The 20,582-nt window shown below is 34.6% G+C and overlaps 1 protein-coding gene across 1 annotated transcript in view; it reads left to right on the top strand.

Annotated features, from left to right (window-relative positions):
• Window positions 1-7,040: 7,040 nt before the first annotated feature.
• NDST4 (N-deacetylase/N-sulfotransferase (heparan glucosaminyl) 4) overlaps window positions 7,041-20,582 on the top strand; it is a 600,446-nt gene continuing 586,904 nt past the window's right edge. The window contains exon 1 of the mRNA XM_006872252.1: window positions 7,041-7,479. The gene's annotated coding sequence lies outside the window, so the exon portion shown is untranslated. The remainder of the gene's footprint in view (window positions 7,480-20,582) is intronic.

Here is a 20,582-nt window from a genome sequence, read left to right as displayed (position 1 = left end):
TGCTGATCAAATTCTGGAAGCTGGTTTATAAGAAGAAGAATGCAACAGCAGGATGGAAGGAAGACTCTTTAACAAGCTGCAGTATGCACATGACTGGTCTTGCTTACTTGAAGCAAAGAGAATTTAAAGCAGTTACTGATAAAGATCAAAGACAGTAGTCTTAGATACGAATTGCACTTCAACAGAGTGGAAAAAAAATCATGACAACTGAACAAATAGAAACACAATGATAATCAGATAAAAGTTTAGTTGCCAAGGATTTCGTTTAACTTGGAACCACAGCCTTGGGATCAGAATCAAGAAATCATACTAAGTGATGCATAAGGTAAATCTGCTGCAAAAGACTTACTTATAACAACAACAACAAAGAAAACAAAGATATCACTTTGTAAGTTAAGTCACAACTGATCCAAGCCATGATATTTTCAGTCATGTCATGAGAGTGTGAATATTAGACAACGATTAAGGAAGACCAAAGAAGAATTATACAAAAGAAGTATCACTTTTGATTTATGGTTGCTAAGTGCCTTCAGAAGGAGCTCTGGTAGCGTAGTGGTTATGAATTGAGATGCTAACCTCAAGGTCACCAGTTTGAAACTACCCACTGTTCCACAGGAGAAAGATGAGGCTTTCTGCTCCTGTAAAAATTTGCAGCCTCAGAAACCCATCACTATGAGTCAGAACCGACTTCACGGTACTTAACAACACAACAAGTGCCTTCAGGTTGGTCCCCACTCATAGTGAACCCTTATAGGGTTTCTGAAGAGCAGCTGGTGAGTTTGAACTGCCTAATTTATGATTAGCAGTTCAGTGCTTATCTTATAGCGCTGCACCAGGACACCTTGATTTACGATATTGGCAACAAATATAAATATACCATGGACTCACTATTTTACTCTACTTGTCTTATTGTCACTATCAGTCAGAAACAACTTGATAGCACAGAGCAACAGTTATCTATACGTAGTCCATTGTATCTGAATCTATTCTGAGTTATAGTGATCACATAAGACCCTGTAGGCCTCTGCTGTAGGCTAACATCTATCTGACAATAGCAATACTATCACTTATTCTATGTACTCTTCTGGATCTGGCTTTAATTTTAGTTTTCTGTCACTGTACTGCTGCAACTGTTTTTAAATTATCCTCAGCAGCATTTTACTTGTGCAGATGTTGATAATATTTTTTTTGATAAGTCCCAGTTTCTGAGGTATCACCTTTCTTCAGAATGGGCATGGATATGGATCACTTTCAGTCAGTTGGTCTGGTAGCTTTCTTCCATATTTCTTGGCATAGTCAAGTGAGTACTTCCAGAGTTGCATTCAGTTTGTTGAAACATTTCATTTGTTATTCAGCCAATTTCTGGACTCTTGGGTTTTTGGCCAATGCACTGAAGGCCTTTTTCAATACCATTAATTCTTGATGATTGAATATCGACCAATTCTTTCCAAACCCACATTGTTCCAAGACTATAAGTCTTTAAGGAAGCTGACTGCCAGACTTCCACATATTCTCATACTTAGTGCCTGATGGGTTTAAATACCATCTTTTAGATTACCAGCTGAGTGCTTAACCATTGATTCATCAGGGTATATATATGTACACACACAGACACAAGTTTTATATCTATGTGTTGTCTGCATTATAAGTGCATTGCAGAAAGTTTACAAAGTTTTTCCATTTGTTTTCAATCTCAAAACAATGTGCACGAATAAAAAAAATACATGAAACTTTAAAAGTATATTAGTTCAGCAAATTCAATTCAGTTTAACAAATTTACATTGAGTGCTTACTGTATGTCTGTCTTAATAAAAGAAAGAGAATATTGATATTGCATTTTCTGAGGTGTCAAATCATGAGAACATGAGAACATCAGTTTTCTTCTCTAAAGAGTTCAGCCATGTATTGTTGGACAAATGTTTTTCTTATGCATATCATTACAAACTAGATAGACAAATGTTATATCTCATATAGTTTAAGGTGTATATATTGTAGGAAACAGATAAAATGTTTAAAAAAACAAAACAAAACAAAAAAAACCACCACTTTGGACAAATAGGGGGAAGACTCAGTAACAACCTGTGAAATGAAAATGATATAACCTTGCTTGTTGAAAGCAAAGAGGACATAAAATACATACTGATGAAGATCAAAGTCCACAGTCTTCAGTATGGGATGCACCTCAACATAAAGAAATAAAAATCCTTACCACTGGATCAGTAGAGAACATCACAATGAATGAACAAAAAATTGAAATTGTAAAATACTTCATTTTGCTCAGACCAACCATCAAAACTCATGAAAGCAGCAGTCAAGAAATCAAATGACATATTGCATTAGGCAAATCTGCTACACAAGACATCTTTAAAGTATTAAAAAGCAAAGATTTCAGTGTGAGGACTAAGGTGTGCCTGACCCATGCCGTGGTATTTTCAACAACCTCATATACATGCAAAAATAAGGAAGACCGTAGAAGAACTGATGCATTTGAGTTATGGTGTTGGAGGAGACTATTAGAAATATCATGGACTTCCAAAAGAACAAACCAGTCTATGTTGGAAGAAATGCAGCCAGAGCGCTCCCTGGAAGCCAGGATGGCCAGACTTCATCTCTCATTCTTCAGACATATTGTCAGGAGGGGCCAATCACTGGAGAAGAATATCATGTTTGGTAAAATGGAGGTTCAGAGAAAAAGAGGAAGACCCCCCCAATGAGATAAATTGGCACAGTGGCAGCAGTGATGGGCTCAAATGCAGCAATGATTGTGAAATTGGCACAGCACTGGACAGTGTTTCGTCTGTTGTGCACAGGGTCGCTATGAGTCGGTACCAACCCGATGGCAGCTAACAACAACAACAAGCTTCTCTTTTGTAGCCTTGGAAATGTAGCGGGTTATATAATGGGCTGCTAATCACAAAGTCAGTAGTTTGAGTCCATCAGCCAATCTCTGGGGTAAAGATGAATATTTCTGCTCTCATAAAGATGTACAACCTTGGAGAGGTCACTATGAGTCAGAACTTAATAGACAGCATGCAACCACCACCACCACCATCTTCTCTCATGTATCTCATTTCCTACCCCTAAATCCCAAGGTAATTTATTTCATTTCCTGAACGTAACTGACCAGAAAAAGATAAAAAGAAATTAATTTCATGAATATGTTGTTTTTTATCATTGGGTATGCAACTTAAAAAGGAAATTACTTTTTAAAAAATTCAGAATGTTGTTGGAATTATTTCATTGCTATTTTTAGCATGAATTTCTGGAAATTTCCCAGGAATAAGAAAGAAAACACTTTTTTAAGTTATTTTCCATTCGTTAATATATGCACATCTTGTGGGAACTCTTGCTCCCAAGAATTAATTTATTTCTTAATGAGCAATGATTAAAGGACAGTAAAATTTGTTTATTTGTTGTTGTTTATTTGTTTTATTTATCTGCATTCAATCTGAACTAGACATCTCTGCATTTTTCTATTCCTGAAAGTTAATGTTTGATAAACATTTTTAAAGTATTTATGTTTACAAGACTATTTTCCATTGATATTACCTATTACAGATTTACACTGTCAAAATATTTTAAAATGTATTCTTCATTGTAACCCAGAGAATAATGTTTTGTTTCTTGAGTCATAATGTTCGTAGGATATATTGGAGAATATACAAAGCAATAATTTTCACTTGTAATTGGTTATGAAGTATAGTCATCACCAGAGTGAGGATGTAAATTCTGAGCTGTGTTTTATCTCTCTGCTTATGCGATCAAAATCATTATGTCATCACTGAGTTCCAGTAAATGCAATTACTCTCATAAAATGGCATTCCTTATAGAGTTGTAAAATAGAAGTATGTCAATAGGATGAAGAATTTGATTATTTTGCAGAGATGTTTTTTTTTATTTAAATTATTTTTATAAAAGTAAGAGGAATGATGACTAAATTTGAATAAAACAATGCATTATTAATTAGAGAACCTAAGTAAAATGGAAAATCTTCAATGAACTTTTTATTTATGAGGAGCTAATGTTTGGTATAATACTGTTGTAAGCAATAATTATTTTACTAAAAGATTTTTGAAATATTTTATTGCAATTTTTGTATGCTTTTTTATTTTGATATGGGAAATTTGACTTAAATGTAACGTAAAAAGCATATTTACATTACAAGAGATTCTCAAAAATTATTAAGTAAATCCTGGACTCTTCTTTGAGGATTTTAAACACATATGTTTCCTCTTAACATAGCGTTAGTTTGTATATCTGATAAAGCAAAGGATGAATGAACTACTAGAAATCATTAGTTAACAAATAATAGGTATTCTTTTTAATTCCAACTATTTTTTTTGCAAAGATGCTTCCTGCCCTCTCTCTAACATTATGTTTTCAGGTTGGTAATCCTGAAAGCCTTATGCAGTTTAATAGCAGCAGTAACAATTGGTTTATTAAAATTATTCATTTAAAACACATCATTAGCCACCAATCATCAATAGATGTGCATATTGGGGATTTTTCTCCCTACCCAAACTGGTCTTCTACTGAAACTTCTTAGGTATTTCAAGCAGAAATCTTTATATCCAAAGACCCACAAGCTAAAAATGTAGCTGAGAAATAGTGCAATGCTGTACTTGAGCCTATGAAGGTAGAGCAAGCAAGCACATATTGCTCCACTGAGTCAAAGTGATGCCTAAAAGAGTTTGTGGGATAATGCAATGGACTGCGAGGTCGGTTTGAGCCACAAGGTTGGCAGTTCAAGTTCACCAGCCACTCCTCGAAAACCCTATTCCGGGTCACTATGAGTCGGAACCAACTCTAAGGCATTTAACAACAACAACATCAAAGAAATCCTGGCGTGTCGCTGTGGGTTAATATGCTGGACAGAAAAGTTACTTTGAACCTCAAGGTTAATGGTTTAAGCTCACCAGCTGCTCCTCGGAAACCCTATACAGGGTTGTTATCAGTTGGAACTGACTTGACCTGGACTACACTTAAAGCAACAACAAGAGACCAGTGGAGTCCTGTTGTGGTGCTGTGGGTTAATGGTCTGGACTGCAAGGTCATTTTGAACTGCACGGTCGTCCTTTCAAGCTCACCAGCTGCTCCTTGGAAACCTTTTTACAGGGTCCTACGAGTCACAACTGATTTGCTGGCAAAACAAAGGACTCATAGTCTTGGTGTGGCACTCCAGGTTAATGCACTTGACCCTAAGGTCAGTTTGAACAGCAAGATCAAGTTCAAATTCATCAGCTGATCTCCAAAACCCTATACAGAGTCACTGTGAATAGGAAAAGACTTGAGGGCACTTAACAACAACAGTAACAAAGGAATTCTGGTGTGGTGCTGCAGAATAATGTGCTGGACTGCAAGGTCAGTTTGAACCACAAGGTCAGCTGTTCAAACCTAGGAGATGCTCCTCAGAAACCCTATACAGGGTCAGAACCGACTCCACGGCACCTAACAACAACACAAAGGAGTCCTGGTATGACACTGTAGGATACAGCACTGGAACATAAGGTCTGTTTGAACCACAAGGTCAGTTCAATGGTGCTTACAAAGGCTCTTAGGCCAGACAGCCCAGGAAATTACATAGTCTGGAATGATGGTAGATGCTCATTGGTTTACTTTTAAATTGTGTATAGTTGAATGAAGTTCAAAGATCTTCACATAAATTAAAGTACTTTATAATTTGTCTATGAGTTGACATGAATTTGCTGAAACAAAGAACAGATAATTTTCATCAAATATTGTCAAAAAGAAAAAATGAAGCATGAAGACAAACAATTGCCATTGATGGGGATAGAAGAGTAATTTTCCTCAATTAAAAAAAAAAAAAAAAAAAAAAAAGGTATGTCTTTAAATATACCAAAAAAGCTATTTTCTGTATTTTAATCTTTATTTTTAAATGTCTTGGTTATCTAGTGCTGCTATATCAGAGAAATTCCAAGCAATGGTTTTAACAAAAATTTATTCTTTCACAGTTTAGTCAGCTAGAAGACCAAATTCAGGGAAAGAATGACTTTCATCATTCTTTAGCTGGGTCTAAGATTTCTCAGCACAGGGTTCCTTTTCCAAAAGACACTCTCCACACCCTCTTCTTCTTTCTTGGTGGCATATATCTCTTTATCTCTACTTATATCAGAAAAGATTGATTCAAATATAACCTTATCCTGTAGATGGTACCCTACCTCTTTGACATACCTGCCTATAATCTTACCTCATTGACATCATAATCCAAATCAGTACCATCAAGTTGATTCCGACTCATAGTGACCCCATGTAAGTTTTCTGAAGCTGTAAATCTTTACACAAGTTGAAATCCTCCTTTTTCCTTCATGAGCGGCTGGTGGATTTGAACTGCTGACTTTGTGGAAAACACCCACTGTGCCACTAGGACTCCTTATTAACATCATAGATACACAACACCCTAGATAACAACATTAGATCACAAAAAAAAGATAATTACATAATACTGACAATACTGACAATCAAGCTGACACATATATTTTGAAGGTACACAATTCAATCCATATAGACATAGTCTCTAAGTATGTCTTAATAAATATCTAAAACATTACCTTTAATGTGTCACTCACTAATAGTTCTCTAACTTTCCTACTGATTCTGGTCGGCTTTTTTTAAGTTCTTAATTCATGCATTTCACGAACACACATTATAGCAGAAAAGCATGTCTTAAACTTTTCTTTACCCAGTAGAATCTTTTGGTACAGTGTTGTAGCTGAAAAGTGGAATTTTACTCTAGAATTTCTTAGGAAATAGTCCAACTCTACAATGAAAGATTATGCAAATCTTCAAGGAGCATCTAATCAATCACCTTGGTGTGAGCGGAATGCAGCTGATCGCTGAATTAGCTTCTATTGGAATGTATTCATGTGTAACATTCCACTGTCTGGATGACATCACAACTGCTCCTGGTCCTTGAAAGTCTTGAGGATGATTAGCTGAAGGAATTGGCTGTTTCTGCCAATCATAATCCAGCAAAGCTGCCTTTATAGTTCTGGAGATATGAGAGCAAGAGGGAGAGAGGAAAAGACCGACTACAGCTAAACAAGAGCCACAGCAGCAGAAGCAACAGCAGAGCAGGAGCAGCTGGTATTCCGGTGATTAAATAGTTCTCATAGCCTTTTTGCTGTACTCGGTCTGCTCCCTGGTGTAATTCTCGTGTCCAAGAAGGAAGCTGCATTTTAACGGTGTGCTGAACAGAGGTTTGAATCATTCCAGCTGGCTGCTTGTTTTGAAAAGGACAATGTGTGTATAAATAAAAAGAGACTTTGCTGGAAGAGTTCAGATACTAGGACTGGAGCTACAGAGTGCTCTCCGAATACTGTTGAGACAGATTTTTATGAACTGAAAGCTCCTTCTAATTAACCTGGAGCCAAATGAATCTGAATACTGGATATCTCATTTCCTAACTCGGGATAAATTCAAGTTAGGAAAAGAAAAAAAAAAAAAAAAATGCTTCTCTAGGTAAGTTCTTGCTTAATTTGCTGAAACCGAGGTTTGTACAAGAAATGGATATATGTTGCTTAGCTATGTAAACAAGTTGAACACAATAAAGTTTTATTTGTGAAAGATTTATGTAGTAGCAGATCTTTAAAGCAAATTCAGTATTCCTTTTCAGTTTGTGTATGCTTACCTGCCCTTGCGCTATGTAGAAGTTATATTTGCACTATAAATGGAAAAGACAGTCTTGACTAAAAAAGATACAGAAATTGAGGTGTTTTAAACAGCTGTCAAAACATTTAAACAACAATTAAAAAAAAAAAAAACCACCTCATTTGTAAACAATGTTAGCCTTTTCATATTTGAATCTCTAGTTTTGCAAACATCAGAGACAAACTGTGCCATTGTAAATGTTTCCCATAAAAGTGTTATTGATAACATGGCATTCAAATTACTTCAAGATGGGAACTCCTTTGCTTGGGACCTGAGATTTATAGGCATGTTTGTATCCTACTAGTCTGCTTTAGCGAAACGGCTGTCAGACAACGTTTTAAATTGTATGATACTATCATAGATTGCTTATAGGGAAATAGATGCTTTCCTCCTAGCTCTTATTAGAACAGAAAATGTCTTAGAACAATATATGTCTTATTCCTTTAGCATAGATACCCAGGAGAACAAAAACAGTTTTGTTTTTTTTTTTATATATACCTATAAAGTAAGCTCCAGATTCCTTTTGAACAAAATGAGTTGGCAAGCAAGAAATATTATTTGCATATGGTTTAATCATCACTTCAATATCTGTGTTAGAGCAACCTTAATAAAACAGTACCCTTAAACTTGGATTTTCTTTGTGTTTGTCCTAATTAATAAAGTAGTTTCATAGTATTTTCACATGAGAATGTATTTTGTTTATTTTGTTTATTATGATAGATACATTGTGAGCTCTAATATAACTCAAAAAGTTTCAGGAGTTTGTAAACTAGCCTGTGACTTTCAAAGTCATCTTTGCTTGCTTTCAAGGCAACTTCTGGTTTTCTTAGCCCCCAAATCATAAAATATTTTAGCCCAAAATCATAAAAATGTTTTGAAATAAATTGAATGTAAAGATACTGAAGTGTTTTGTTAACTTTTGCAGTGATTTTAGTTCCCCACTTTTCACCAACTCTCTGAGTAACATCCTATGAGTTTCTTGCCAAAAAAGGAACTTGGTAAAGACAAAGGTTACTGTAATTTATTCAATTTTCCCCAAAACTAAGAGGTAGTGACTTCACAATACATGTTTTAAAATGTTTTGTTTTTCTTTTTAATATAGAAGAGATACTTTAACTTCCTCTTTCAAGGGTGTGTCAGTTAACTAAATCCAGATGCCAAGTATGTGGCACATTGCTTATGTTTTTCATGAAGCCAGTGGACAGACAGAATATAAAATTGGATGGCTACAATAGTCTAAGACATCAACTGGAATTAAGAAAAAAATTTAATAATGAGCTAAAGATATTTGTTACTTACATTTGTTCAACATGCAAATGATTTTTTAATACCTGCTATTATTTTTGACATTTTTACTTTGAAATCCTTTGAATATTTACTTTATTATGATCAATTTTACACAGAATTTACATTTATAGACATCTCATAATAGACTAATGGGGCAGATATTTAGAAATCCAACTATGCACAATAGTCTATTTAAAATCTATCTTAATGACAATTGGTCTCCATTATGATTGATGCTTAGTAAATCCTTAAAAATTCAATGTGTACAACCTATTCTTCTTACAAATAACCTTAATAGAGAACTATTGATGCAATTTAGAAATTTAGGCATTATTCATATGAAAGAAAGGGGAAACAACATGAGAATAAAATTATTTATTTTGCTCTTATTAAAATTGCAATTGTATACAAATTGCTGTTTGTAATTGCCTGCTTGGAAATATCCAAGAAATGTGTCTTTAAAGTTTTTCTCTTAAGTTCCAAGGGATGTTTTATATATGAATATATAGAGTCACAATTTGAAATTACTGTTATAAGCAAAATATAAATCTTAACTTTTATCTATGTATTGTGATATGTCTATCCTTGCTGTCCTCCCAGGAGGCACTCTTTAATTGAATATAAAACAAATTTGGCTTCTTAGTTCAATCTCAATATTAGCATTACTCCTTAAAGATGTGAAATAAATGTTCCTGACCTAGGAAAATATTTTCCCCAATAGGTCTAATGTTTATATGCTCTGCTTGCACATTCTGTGTGAGTGGGAAAGGTGCCATTGAGATTAAAACCCAAAGATCAAACTTTCTGTCTTCATTTGGTAGCAACTATTCAGAAAGAACAGAGAAGTGTTTAACATACTGTGTTCAAACTAGAAGATTCTGGCTGATGCTGCCTCCCCAGATTTCAGAAGCAGCTGGGGAAACATAAAATAAAGCTAGAATATCATCCCTGGCTGGAGGCCAACACTGAGAAGCTGTGCACCCAGAAGGCTAATTCTTTCTGGGCTGAAATTTATTGATAATGTATTACGTTTCAAGTCTAACCTGAAGTGTTACTTTTTTCTTGAGCAAAAATTGTAGGATAGTTAAAGAACAAATTTATTTTCTAAGTAGAGATACATTATAAAGTAATAACATTTCTTCTATATTAAATGCTACACTAGTTTTTGTAAAATGCTAAAACAAGCCTTGGAGAAACTCCTCTACAAGTCAGTATGTAGTCTGGAGTAGAAAAATAAAGGTAAGATTCATCATCTAACCATCATCTTGGAGATGACAGAAAGATCATAAATGCCATGCATGGATACATTCCAAAAGAAAAAAAAAAAAAATGAAGATTTAATTAAAATAACTGGCCTAGGAAAATTCACAGTTGGAATAGACATACTAATTACCATTGCAGTGTATAACTTTTGAAGCTAGACAACAAATGAGAATACAAACTGTCACCCATTATGTATTCCAAATAACTGGGAAAAATAAATTGTTTATCTGTTGATTTATTTTAAGTTTATGAAGTGTGAGAAATGGTTCAGGTGTCAGACACAATGCTGCTGCCCCAAGCCATCATGGAATAACATTTAGCTGTCCTTTTCTTTTACACTCAGGGAACTTTCAGCTATGCTGTTGCAGAGAGTGTTAAATACACTCTTATTTTAGTAATTTTCAGCAAACCTCAGAAATTAGAAGTGTCAATTACAGTGCAGAACTCTAAACACACAGTCCTATTTCCATACATTTTTCATCTGTTTTCTAAGGAATGCTGTCACCTTCCAGAGTTGACAAATTTAAAGTTTCTTTTAGAAAAATATATTGAATTGATAACAGATTTCCTGCAAACTCAAAATAGTCTGAAAATGCATTACAAACTCCTATATGACTAAAAGAATTTTAATATAAGTACAATCAAACCAAACCCACTGCTGTTGAACTGCTCGCAGTTACAGTGACCCATACAGGACAGAATGGAACTGTTTCATAGGGATTCCAAAGCTGTAAATCTTTACAGGAGCAGACAGACTCTACTTTCTCCTATAGAACAGTTGTTAGGTTTGAACCATTGACCTTGTGGTTGGCAGCCCAATTGTTAAACCACTGTGCTACAAAACCTCCCTTCAAGACAAACTGAGTCAGAAAAAAATGTGAATAGTACCAGCTTTCTATTTCTACTGATGAAAATGTTTGTTGTTTAAGCTTTATGTATTTACTTCATTTGTCTTCTTGTCATTCTTTATCTACATGACTATCCAGATAATTCAGTCCATAAAATAGGCTATAGTAAAATAACCTTCGTAGTATCACCTAAAGTAATGTCTTTTCAATGGGCTCATTGAGGTAAATATATGCCTCTTAAATATTCTATCAAGAGGAAAATTTCAGATGCTTTATTAAATTTAAATGAAGAACCATTACAAATTAATTGAAATTAAAGAAATATCTGAGAATAAAATGAAAGATTGCGAGCACTGCATTTCAATGCTTCAAAAATTATTTTGATGTTTTACTTGTGGTATTTCAAAAATAAAAATGATGATTCTATTTAGATGCAGAAATTAGATTTCTGTACCAAATCAAAATTTTCACTTCCTAGATTTTACTCTTTTAAATATTTGAAGAGTTCACTCAAATCAAAATTTTCACTTCCTAGATTTTACTCTTTTAAATATTTGAAGAGTTCACTAAAGAGAGTAACTTTCAACCACCCAACAAACATATACACAGTTCTTTCTTTAATTTAACTAAAACAGTTTCCACATTTTGAATACTCCACTGTCAATTGAACTTGTGTTGTAATATATATTTAAAATCATTACATGTCTTTCATGAGATTTATCGCCAACCCTAACATAGTGGAAAGCTGAATGTTAGCTGGACAGTTTGAATATGTTCACGCAACAAGTAAATTTCCAGTTGCTCCCTAATGTCTCCTCATTCCTGCCTTTCTTGCTTCCCTTCACAGCTGTCCTTGTCTTTCTTAACCTTCCAATCTCCTTTTCTTTCCCTTCCTTCTCTTCTCTCTTCTTTTCTCCTTTTCTTCCTCCTTCTTTCCACGATCCATAATTCTTTCTTTCTTTTCTTCATTCCTTCCTCCTTTCTTCCCTCCCTCCTTTGCTTTTTTATTTCATTTCTGACTGTCCTCCTTCCTAGATTTTCATCACTTTTGTCACTTCATACTAGACTCTTTCTTTCACAGCTGGGGAGCTAACAATTCATGCTTAGTATATGACAGGTATTATTAATCTAGTGGCCAAATTTCAACATATGGGTATAAAAGAAAATACATTTGAAAAGTGGATAAAGTGCTCCAAACAATGAAAGAAAGTTAAGAAAGTGTAGTAAATCCATTTACATCAACTATAGGACATTGACCATTCTCTCTATGAATTTCTATTTCATTTGTTATTTCTGTAGAGTCCTTTACTTTGCCATATATGTCTTCCATTGTTAGTCACATCATATCTGTGTAGTAGATGCAGCTTGGTAGTAAATACAAAATAATAATAAATGTAAATAAGAATGATGTTAGTGTTTTAAGCATCCATAAATCATTTCTATATTTAGTAGTTTAACCATTATAACACATGCAGCCCCAAGGCTGACTACTCTGCTATTGGAAGAAAAAGAGATAAGGAAAGTCTATTTTGCACATTAAGAAGCTTTAGCTTGACACCATTCCTGAGTCAGAAACTCAATTCTAGACTGCTGATCCACACAATTTGTCATATTTCATCAGATATCTCAAAAGAGTTTTTCTTGATGTACTGAATAGTCTTTCACGCCTACATCAAAATCATTTAAACCTCAAAAATAAATATAGCGACACTAAAATTTAATACCGGGAAAGGAAACAGATGCAGAGATGCATATGCTGCTTTGTAAGCATATAAAAGTCCTAATTCTATTCATTAATCTAAAGTGCAACTGAATAATTAGAATCTGAATTTAAATTTCAGTTGTTTCTCAACCCAATTTTTCACTAATAGATTATGTCAATCTCGTAGAATTTTCACATCCTCTTATATATAAATATAGGCAATCATTTAAAGATTATACTTACAAACTTTTATATTAAGAGTTCCTGATATCTCAGTTAATGAAGCTGTTTTCCTTGAAATAGAACATTTTCTTAATAACCACAAAAATGGTGCTCAAGTTGGTCTGTGGATATGAAAATCAGTTTAATAGTTAAAGCACTCTGTTTCTTTATCTGGATGTATTTTAAATATGCACTTTAAATATACTGCTTAAACACAAATAGCTTTTTAGTTTTGCTCAATGTTTATAATGTTAATTATAATAAATAAGTTTTATTATTTTAATATATGCCAGATACTATTTAAAGCATTAAGTTGAACACAAGAACTTTCAGGATGCTTACATTCTGGCAGGAGAAAGCAGACAGTAAACAAAAGTCCTATGGCAGAGGCTATAAGTACTATGAAGATGAATAAATAAAGGAAGTAGGATCAAAAGTACAAGTGGCCAGGAAATAGATTTCAGATAATTGGCACTTAGCAAATCTATTTAAAATGTGTACCATCATTAGTCCATTTTCTAGGGAAAAATATGATTACAGGTAGTAATGTCAAATAATATGCAAGCTGACCATCTGAATTTTTACTCATTTTCAGTTTGGTGAAGTGGTTTGGTAGTTTAGGTTATAGCACACTGGTATTGATTTCTCTAGAAAGTAGAAAAAAAAAAAAACAATTTTAGAAAATGTATTTTAATTTTACTTTTTTTCAGTTTTAAGATATTTAAAAAGTAATATGGAAGTGTGGTAGCACTGTAGGATAAGTACTGAACTGAGAACCTCAAGGTCCGCAGTTGGAGCCCACCAGCTGCACCACATGAAAAAAATGAGGTTTTCTGCTCCCAGAAACCCTATAAAAGGTCGCTATGAGTCAGAATTGCTCACTGGCACTTAATAACAACAACATGTGAGTAAATTATCTCAAATTATTTCATTTTTTTTCTATATCCTAAAAGTCATTTTTATGAATGAGACTTAAGTGACAGGAGAATTGGTCTCCATATCTCATTCATATGAATTCATGGTTCAAATTGGCAGGAGCAGTGAACATAACTACATAATAGAATTATAAAGGAAATATTGAATTAATTCTTTCAAAAATATTGTTAATTATAAAAGTACTTCAAACTCAACATGCACCATAAGTATGGTTAGAATACTGTTGATTGTTGCCTTAAAGTTAGTCTCAACTTCTGGTAACTATATGAATAACAAAAGAGAATGTTTCTGAGTCCTACTTTGTCTTTTTGATCATTGGTCTATTTGGGTCCCTTGCTGTAGCTATTGTATCAATCCATCTCATTGAGGGTTTTCCCCTTTTTTTATTGAGCCACTGCTTTACCAAGCATGATGTCCTTTTTTAGCTATTTGCCTTGCCTGATGTTATCTCCTAAGTATGATGATGAAGTTTCAACAGCTTCTCATTTAAAAAATATTCTGATTGTATTTCTTCTACCCCATGTCTGTTAATTTGTTGTACTGTGGTTCCTTGTATGTTACCATTATACTTGAAGTTATATACAGTTATTTCAAATACCAGCAGGGTCACTCATGGTGTGCAGGTTTCAGCAGAGTTTCCAGACTAAGACAGACTACTAAGAAAGACCTGATCTACTTCCAAAATTCAGCTAATGTAAAACCCTGTGGATCATAACAGAATATGATAATGCTGTTGTTAAATGCCCTCGAGTCAGTTCTAACTCACAACAACCTTCTATAGGGTTTCCAAGGAGTGGCTGGTGGGTTTGAACCACCATCTTTGTGGTTGGAAGTCCAGTGCTTATTCTGTAGTTCCACACCAGGACTCATGGTTATTGTTGTTAAGTGCCATCAAGTCAATTCCGACTCATAGTGATCCTGTATAGAATTTTTGAGGAGTAGATGGTAGGTTTGATCTTACAACCCTGAGGTTAGCAGTCCAGTGCTTATCCTACAACGCCATACCAGGACACAAGGACTCCTGTGATAAGGATAATATGCTGCTAATACATGGTGTTGCACTATGGATTAATGTGCCAGGCTGCAAAGTTGTTTGAACCACAAGGTCGGCAGTTCAAACTCACCAGCTGCACCTTGGAAAACCTATGAAGGGTCACTATGGGTTGGAACCAACTCAACAGAACTTAAGAAAAACAACAACAATACAAATATGGAGGCTTGTTGTGGCATGGTAGGATAAAAGCATTGGTCCAAAAGGTAGATTTGAACTATAAGATCAGCTGTTCAAATCCACCACTCACTCCTCCAAAACCCTATACAGGGTTCTTAGGGGTCTGAACTGACTCGACAGCACATAACAACAAACAAAAGCAATATAAAAATAGAATCATAATGTCAGCATCAAAACAATAGTGAGCAGTGATCCTATTTAGCCAGGGTCTGATATTATTTGGACTGTTCACCAGTCTCATATTGAAGCCTCACATTAAGAGCAGCCCTCCCAGACCTTCCTCTTCCTCCAGGGCAAGCAAGGTATCCTTGCTAGACCCTCACATAGTTTAAGTATGGTATGGACTACTTAGTGGAAATTACTACACATGTATAATTGCTCATTTATTTTCATACGAGAAATATTTAGAAAGTCCTTGACCAATAGTAGGCAGTCAGCAAAGGTTTGATAAATGAAAAATGCAGAGATATAAGGAACAATACCACATGAGTAGCAGTTGAAAATATAATAAGTGATATTTAAAATAAAAATGACTACAAAAGAAGAGGATTGTTTCTCTAATATATTGGGCGATTTCTTGTTTTGGGAAAAGTCACATCGTTTTATGTTTTATTACACAGGCAGATTATAAAGAGAGTGATATTAGGGGTTTGCCTCTATGCACTATTAAGGAAACACACATGCATCCACATACAATTTTGTAAAGGTCAGTAAGTTTCCAGTTAATCAATGAAACCATGGCTGATTGGAGTTCAGAAGATTTATGTGGAAGGCATTTGGGGCCACTAAGGACTAGTGTTTCTCATTGCATGACTTTAGGGTATGTGGATAAAATGAATACTCTGTCCTCTCCAAACCATGAGTTAGCAGTTGTTTAGAATATTGGTCAAAAATATTCAAGTAAACAACAATTTGTGTAAGATATTATGTTGTTTTTGTTAAGTGCCATTGAGTCACTCTGACACATAGTGACCTTATATAAAATTTCAAGGAGTGGCTGGTGAATTTGAACTGCTGATCTTGCAGTTCAAACTGACCTTGTGGTCCAGTGCATTATCCTACAGCACCACACTGGGGGATATATTAATCAGGATGTTCTCTAGAAGACAAAGGCAAATTTAATTAAAATCATTATATACTGTATACTTACCGAGAAGTCCTTGTGTGGCACTGTGGGGTAAGCACTGGACTGCTATTGTTTTGGCAGTTCAAACTTACCAGTGGATTTTGGAATCCCTGTACAGGGTTACAATGAGTCGGAACTGACTCTATTGTACTTAACAACAGTAACAACAACCGTTACTAAGAAAAAATGAAATGGCAAATTCCTTGAGAATGTCAAGGTTTGGTTTCAAAAATCAATAAACACATTGTCTTTACTACTATTTTGAGCTTTTCAGAAAAAAAATAAATAAATAAAAAGAAAGAAAATACCTATAGGTTAGAAACAAGAATCTCCTCTGGCTTCTATTAGCTTCTAAATGTTAAGAAATAATGTAAATAATGTAGAGAATCTTTGGAATAACTATAAGGTAAACCTGTAAAAGAAGAATTCCAGTCATATAAGTAAGTCATACGAGTATAAGCAAATATGAGTTGGTTTAAAGATGAAATGGAATTACGATGTAGTAAAAGGCAAGAGCGTAATGTTGGAGTCCACAAAATCTAAAATCACGTTCTGGCTTTGTCCTTACATGTGTGTGATATCAACATGAATAAGCTAATTAATCCTACTGAGACTCCGAATCATGATCTGGAAACTGGGGTGATAATGTCTACTTCACAAAATTACTGGGAAGACTAAATGTGACAATAAATATAAAGTTCCTAGTACAAAATTGGAAGCATAAGAGGTGTTAAATTAATGGAATTAAGTTTTAATTACATGCATCAGTACTCTGACCTTGGCCTGCAACATAACTTTTGTACTGATTTAGAGTAACTCCTGAAAGATGAGTATTGACTGTTTGCAATCCCCTTCACTTGAAGGTAATGCTCTAAATCACCTTTTTGCACTCTCTGCATTATGTTTTGGATGATATATTTGAATATTAATAACATTAAATATAATTTAATGGATCAAATTTCATTGATCAGCATTTTAATCTGACTCAACACTGTTTTGAAAATTAACACACTCAAAAATCTGATGGAAATCAGACCATAAACCAGAGGGGAAAACTGCCAGGAAAAGAAGTAAGGTAGTTGGTCTTGATTTTCTGTCATGCTGAGGTAAAGAAAGACATGAAACAGAGGGAAGGCAAAAAGGCAAAAATTCAAAGATAATCTGGACAGAAAAAAAAACACAAATATTTTCAGTTTTCTACTTTCTCCAGTAAGAAACTAATATTTAATTAATTTTCTTGTGGTATCTTTATACTGATATCTTCTTTAAAATTATTACAAAAGTTACTTATGGATATTTAATAGGTTACAGGCACTGTGTCACATTTTTTACTTTGCAAGCCTTTTTTTGTAGAAAATTCTGGGAGTTTACAAAACCTCAAATGTTTTATTTCTCTTCAATATATATTTAAGGAGGAAATGAATAGGTGGAGTAAATGTATTCTTGCTTTATACGTGGAAAACACGACGTTAATAATTACAATTCTGCTACATAATTTTACTGAATTATTGTTCACTTGAATTTTGTTGACTAAACGTCTAAACAATTAGTAGATCAGGTTTTAAAGTAGGCATAGAAGTCTCCATGTCTTAAAGTCACACAATAAATAACACATTAACATGCAAAAAGAAACCTTTAATGATTGTTACTAGAGGTGGGAGGAAAGGGAGAATTGTTCAGTGACTACAAAGTACACATGTGCTAACTTGGGTGACAGGGGAGGCAGTTTTTAAAAAAGGGGGGTGGGGAGGCAAACTGTCTTTTAAGGTTAATGTTATATGCCAACTTGACTAGGTTTTGATTCTCAAAAATAAAATACTTTTTTTTTTTTTAAGTTAGGATATGATTTGGGACAGACTTCAACAAGCTAGAAAAAATCTCACAGAGTACTAAAAAAATCTAGACAAACCAGAAAGATACCCTGGTTTCTAGCTTGGGAAATTTTATGAATGATATTGCCATTCAGTAGAATGAGACGATAAAAATAGATTTGGGTGAAGGGAGGAAATGTGACTGAGTTTGATTTTGGACATTTTGGCTGCATATGGACTAGACAAACAGCAGGCTGTGTGTGATATTCTGTGGGTAGGAAAATCAGAAGAAATGTTGGCTGGAGGAAAAAGAAATTAAACAAACATTAGAGAGACTGATGTCTTCCATTTATTCTCATCAAGACAGAGATTCCTTCCACTGAACATTCGAGGTAGTGTATTTAGTGTATATGGAGTCCAGGTATGCTTCTGTAGGATAAGCATTGGACCACAAAGTTATTTGAACTGCTAAGTCAGTGGTTCAAACTCTTTTTAAAACCTATACAGGGTTTCTATAAGTCCGAAGTAAATTAATGGTACTTAACAACCACAGCAACTGCAGTTACTGATATTGACCAGACTTAGTATGTTGTTGTTGTTAAGTGCTGTCAAGTTGATTCCATAGCAACCCTGTATAGGGTTTCCAAGGAGCAGCAGGTGAGCTTGAATCACCTACCTTGCAGTTCAAATGACTTTGCAATATGATAAATTAGCCCACAGCGCTACACCAGTTTTCACTAGTGATCCCAAAGTAACTGCTTTTGAAAATATCACCACAATTACATTTAGTTTCACCAGTTAATTGAAGTGAAATAGTTTCAGCATATCTGTGAGTCATCTAAAACTTCACTTTAGTCACTTAGCAGACACAAATTATATTATAAACTTTTTCACAATGCACTGGCATATTGTAAGTTATTCTCATTATTTCCATGTGTAAATCAATGCTATTTTCATACCTCCTATTCTCTTTTACTCAAGACATTTTTAAATCAACAAAAGATTTTTGCATTTCATAAACAATCAGTATTTTCTATAATGTGGGCTTGTTATGCGACTTACTTTGTATACTGCCTTTGTTGTTGTTGTTAAGTGCTGTTGACTCGGTTCTGACCCATATCGACCCTGTAGAGTGTTTCTGAGGAATGGATTGTGAACTGGAATCACTGACCTTGCTGTTCAAACCAAACTTGCAGTCCAGCACATTAAACCACAACACCACACCAGGACTCCTCCATATACTGCCTAGTATCCTTTTAAATCATTCACAAATAATTTTCATACCAGTTCTATATTCCAATCATTAAGTTTTAAGATAGGAATAGCTCAATAAATGTTGCAGATAAGTAGCAGAATTCTTGAAATTATTGAAACTCCAAATTTCTTCTCATGAGTTTTATCACGCTTTTGCAAACTTCAGAAGACTGCAAAACCAGGATTAGTTTTTCATGAGAGGATCAAATTTTAAATGGTTTATATTTATGTGTGACCATTTATGATTGATGATTATTTCAAATATATAAATATTTGTGGATAAGTCAGAAATTGGTGTTGTTGCTATGTGCTTTAGTCGGTTCCAACTCATAATGACCTTCTATTGGATTTCTGAGGTTTAACTACTCAAGGGAGCAGAAAGCCTCATCTTTATCCCACAGAGCAGCTGGTGGGCTCGAACCATGGACCTTGTGGTTCAAAGTCCAGTGCTTATTGAATGAAGTCACTGCACTCACAAGTCAAAAATACCAAAACAAAAATCATATAAATCTTTATTAAACAAAATGATCAATATGTGAAGCTGTTATTTTTTGACATGTATGCCACCTGATGATAGTGGTGATTATGTGCTGTGGATTCAGTTCAGACTCATATTAATCTTGTATAAGGTTTCCGAGGCTATAAATCTTTATGGGAGCAGAAAGCCTCATCTTTCTCCTGAGGAACTGCTGGTAGTTTTGAACTGCTGACAATGAGATTAGCAATCCAACTCATAACCAATACACTGCCAGAGCTCCTTATACTCTACCTAGGTTAATGTGTTTCTACTCCACTAATTTATTTCTGAAGGCCGTGTTTCTGTCTTTCCAACCATTCCCCAAATAATTTGCACTTTTCAATTTATGCCAGCACAATTGTCATGGCTTTTTTCTCAGCAATGCAGTTTTCAATTTTCTTAAAACTTCTTCCTAATGTTGATGTTAGGTGCCATTGAGTCAGTACCAACTCATAGTGATGCTATGCACAACAGAAGGAAACACTGCCTGGTCCTGGGTCAACCTCACAATCTTTGCTATACCTGAACCCATCATTGCCACAACTGTGCCAATCCATCCCCTTGGGGGGGTCTTCCTTTTTTTCTGTGAACCTCCACTTTAACAAACATTGTATTATTCTCCATTGACTAGCCCCTCCTGATAATATGCCCAAAGTACGAGAGATACACTTTGGCCATCTTGGCTTCCAAGGAACACTGGCTGTTCTTCTTCCAACA

Source organism: Chrysochloris asiatica, unplaced genomic scaffold (genome assembly GCF_000296735.1).
Source record: "Chrysochloris asiatica unplaced genomic scaffold, ChrAsi1.0 scaffold00188, whole genome shotgun sequence".
In the NCBI taxonomy this organism is placed as follows: Eukaryota; Metazoa; Chordata; class Mammalia; order Afrosoricida; family Chrysochloridae; genus Chrysochloris; species Chrysochloris asiatica.
This window is presented reverse-complemented; position numbering and strand designations above follow the sequence as displayed.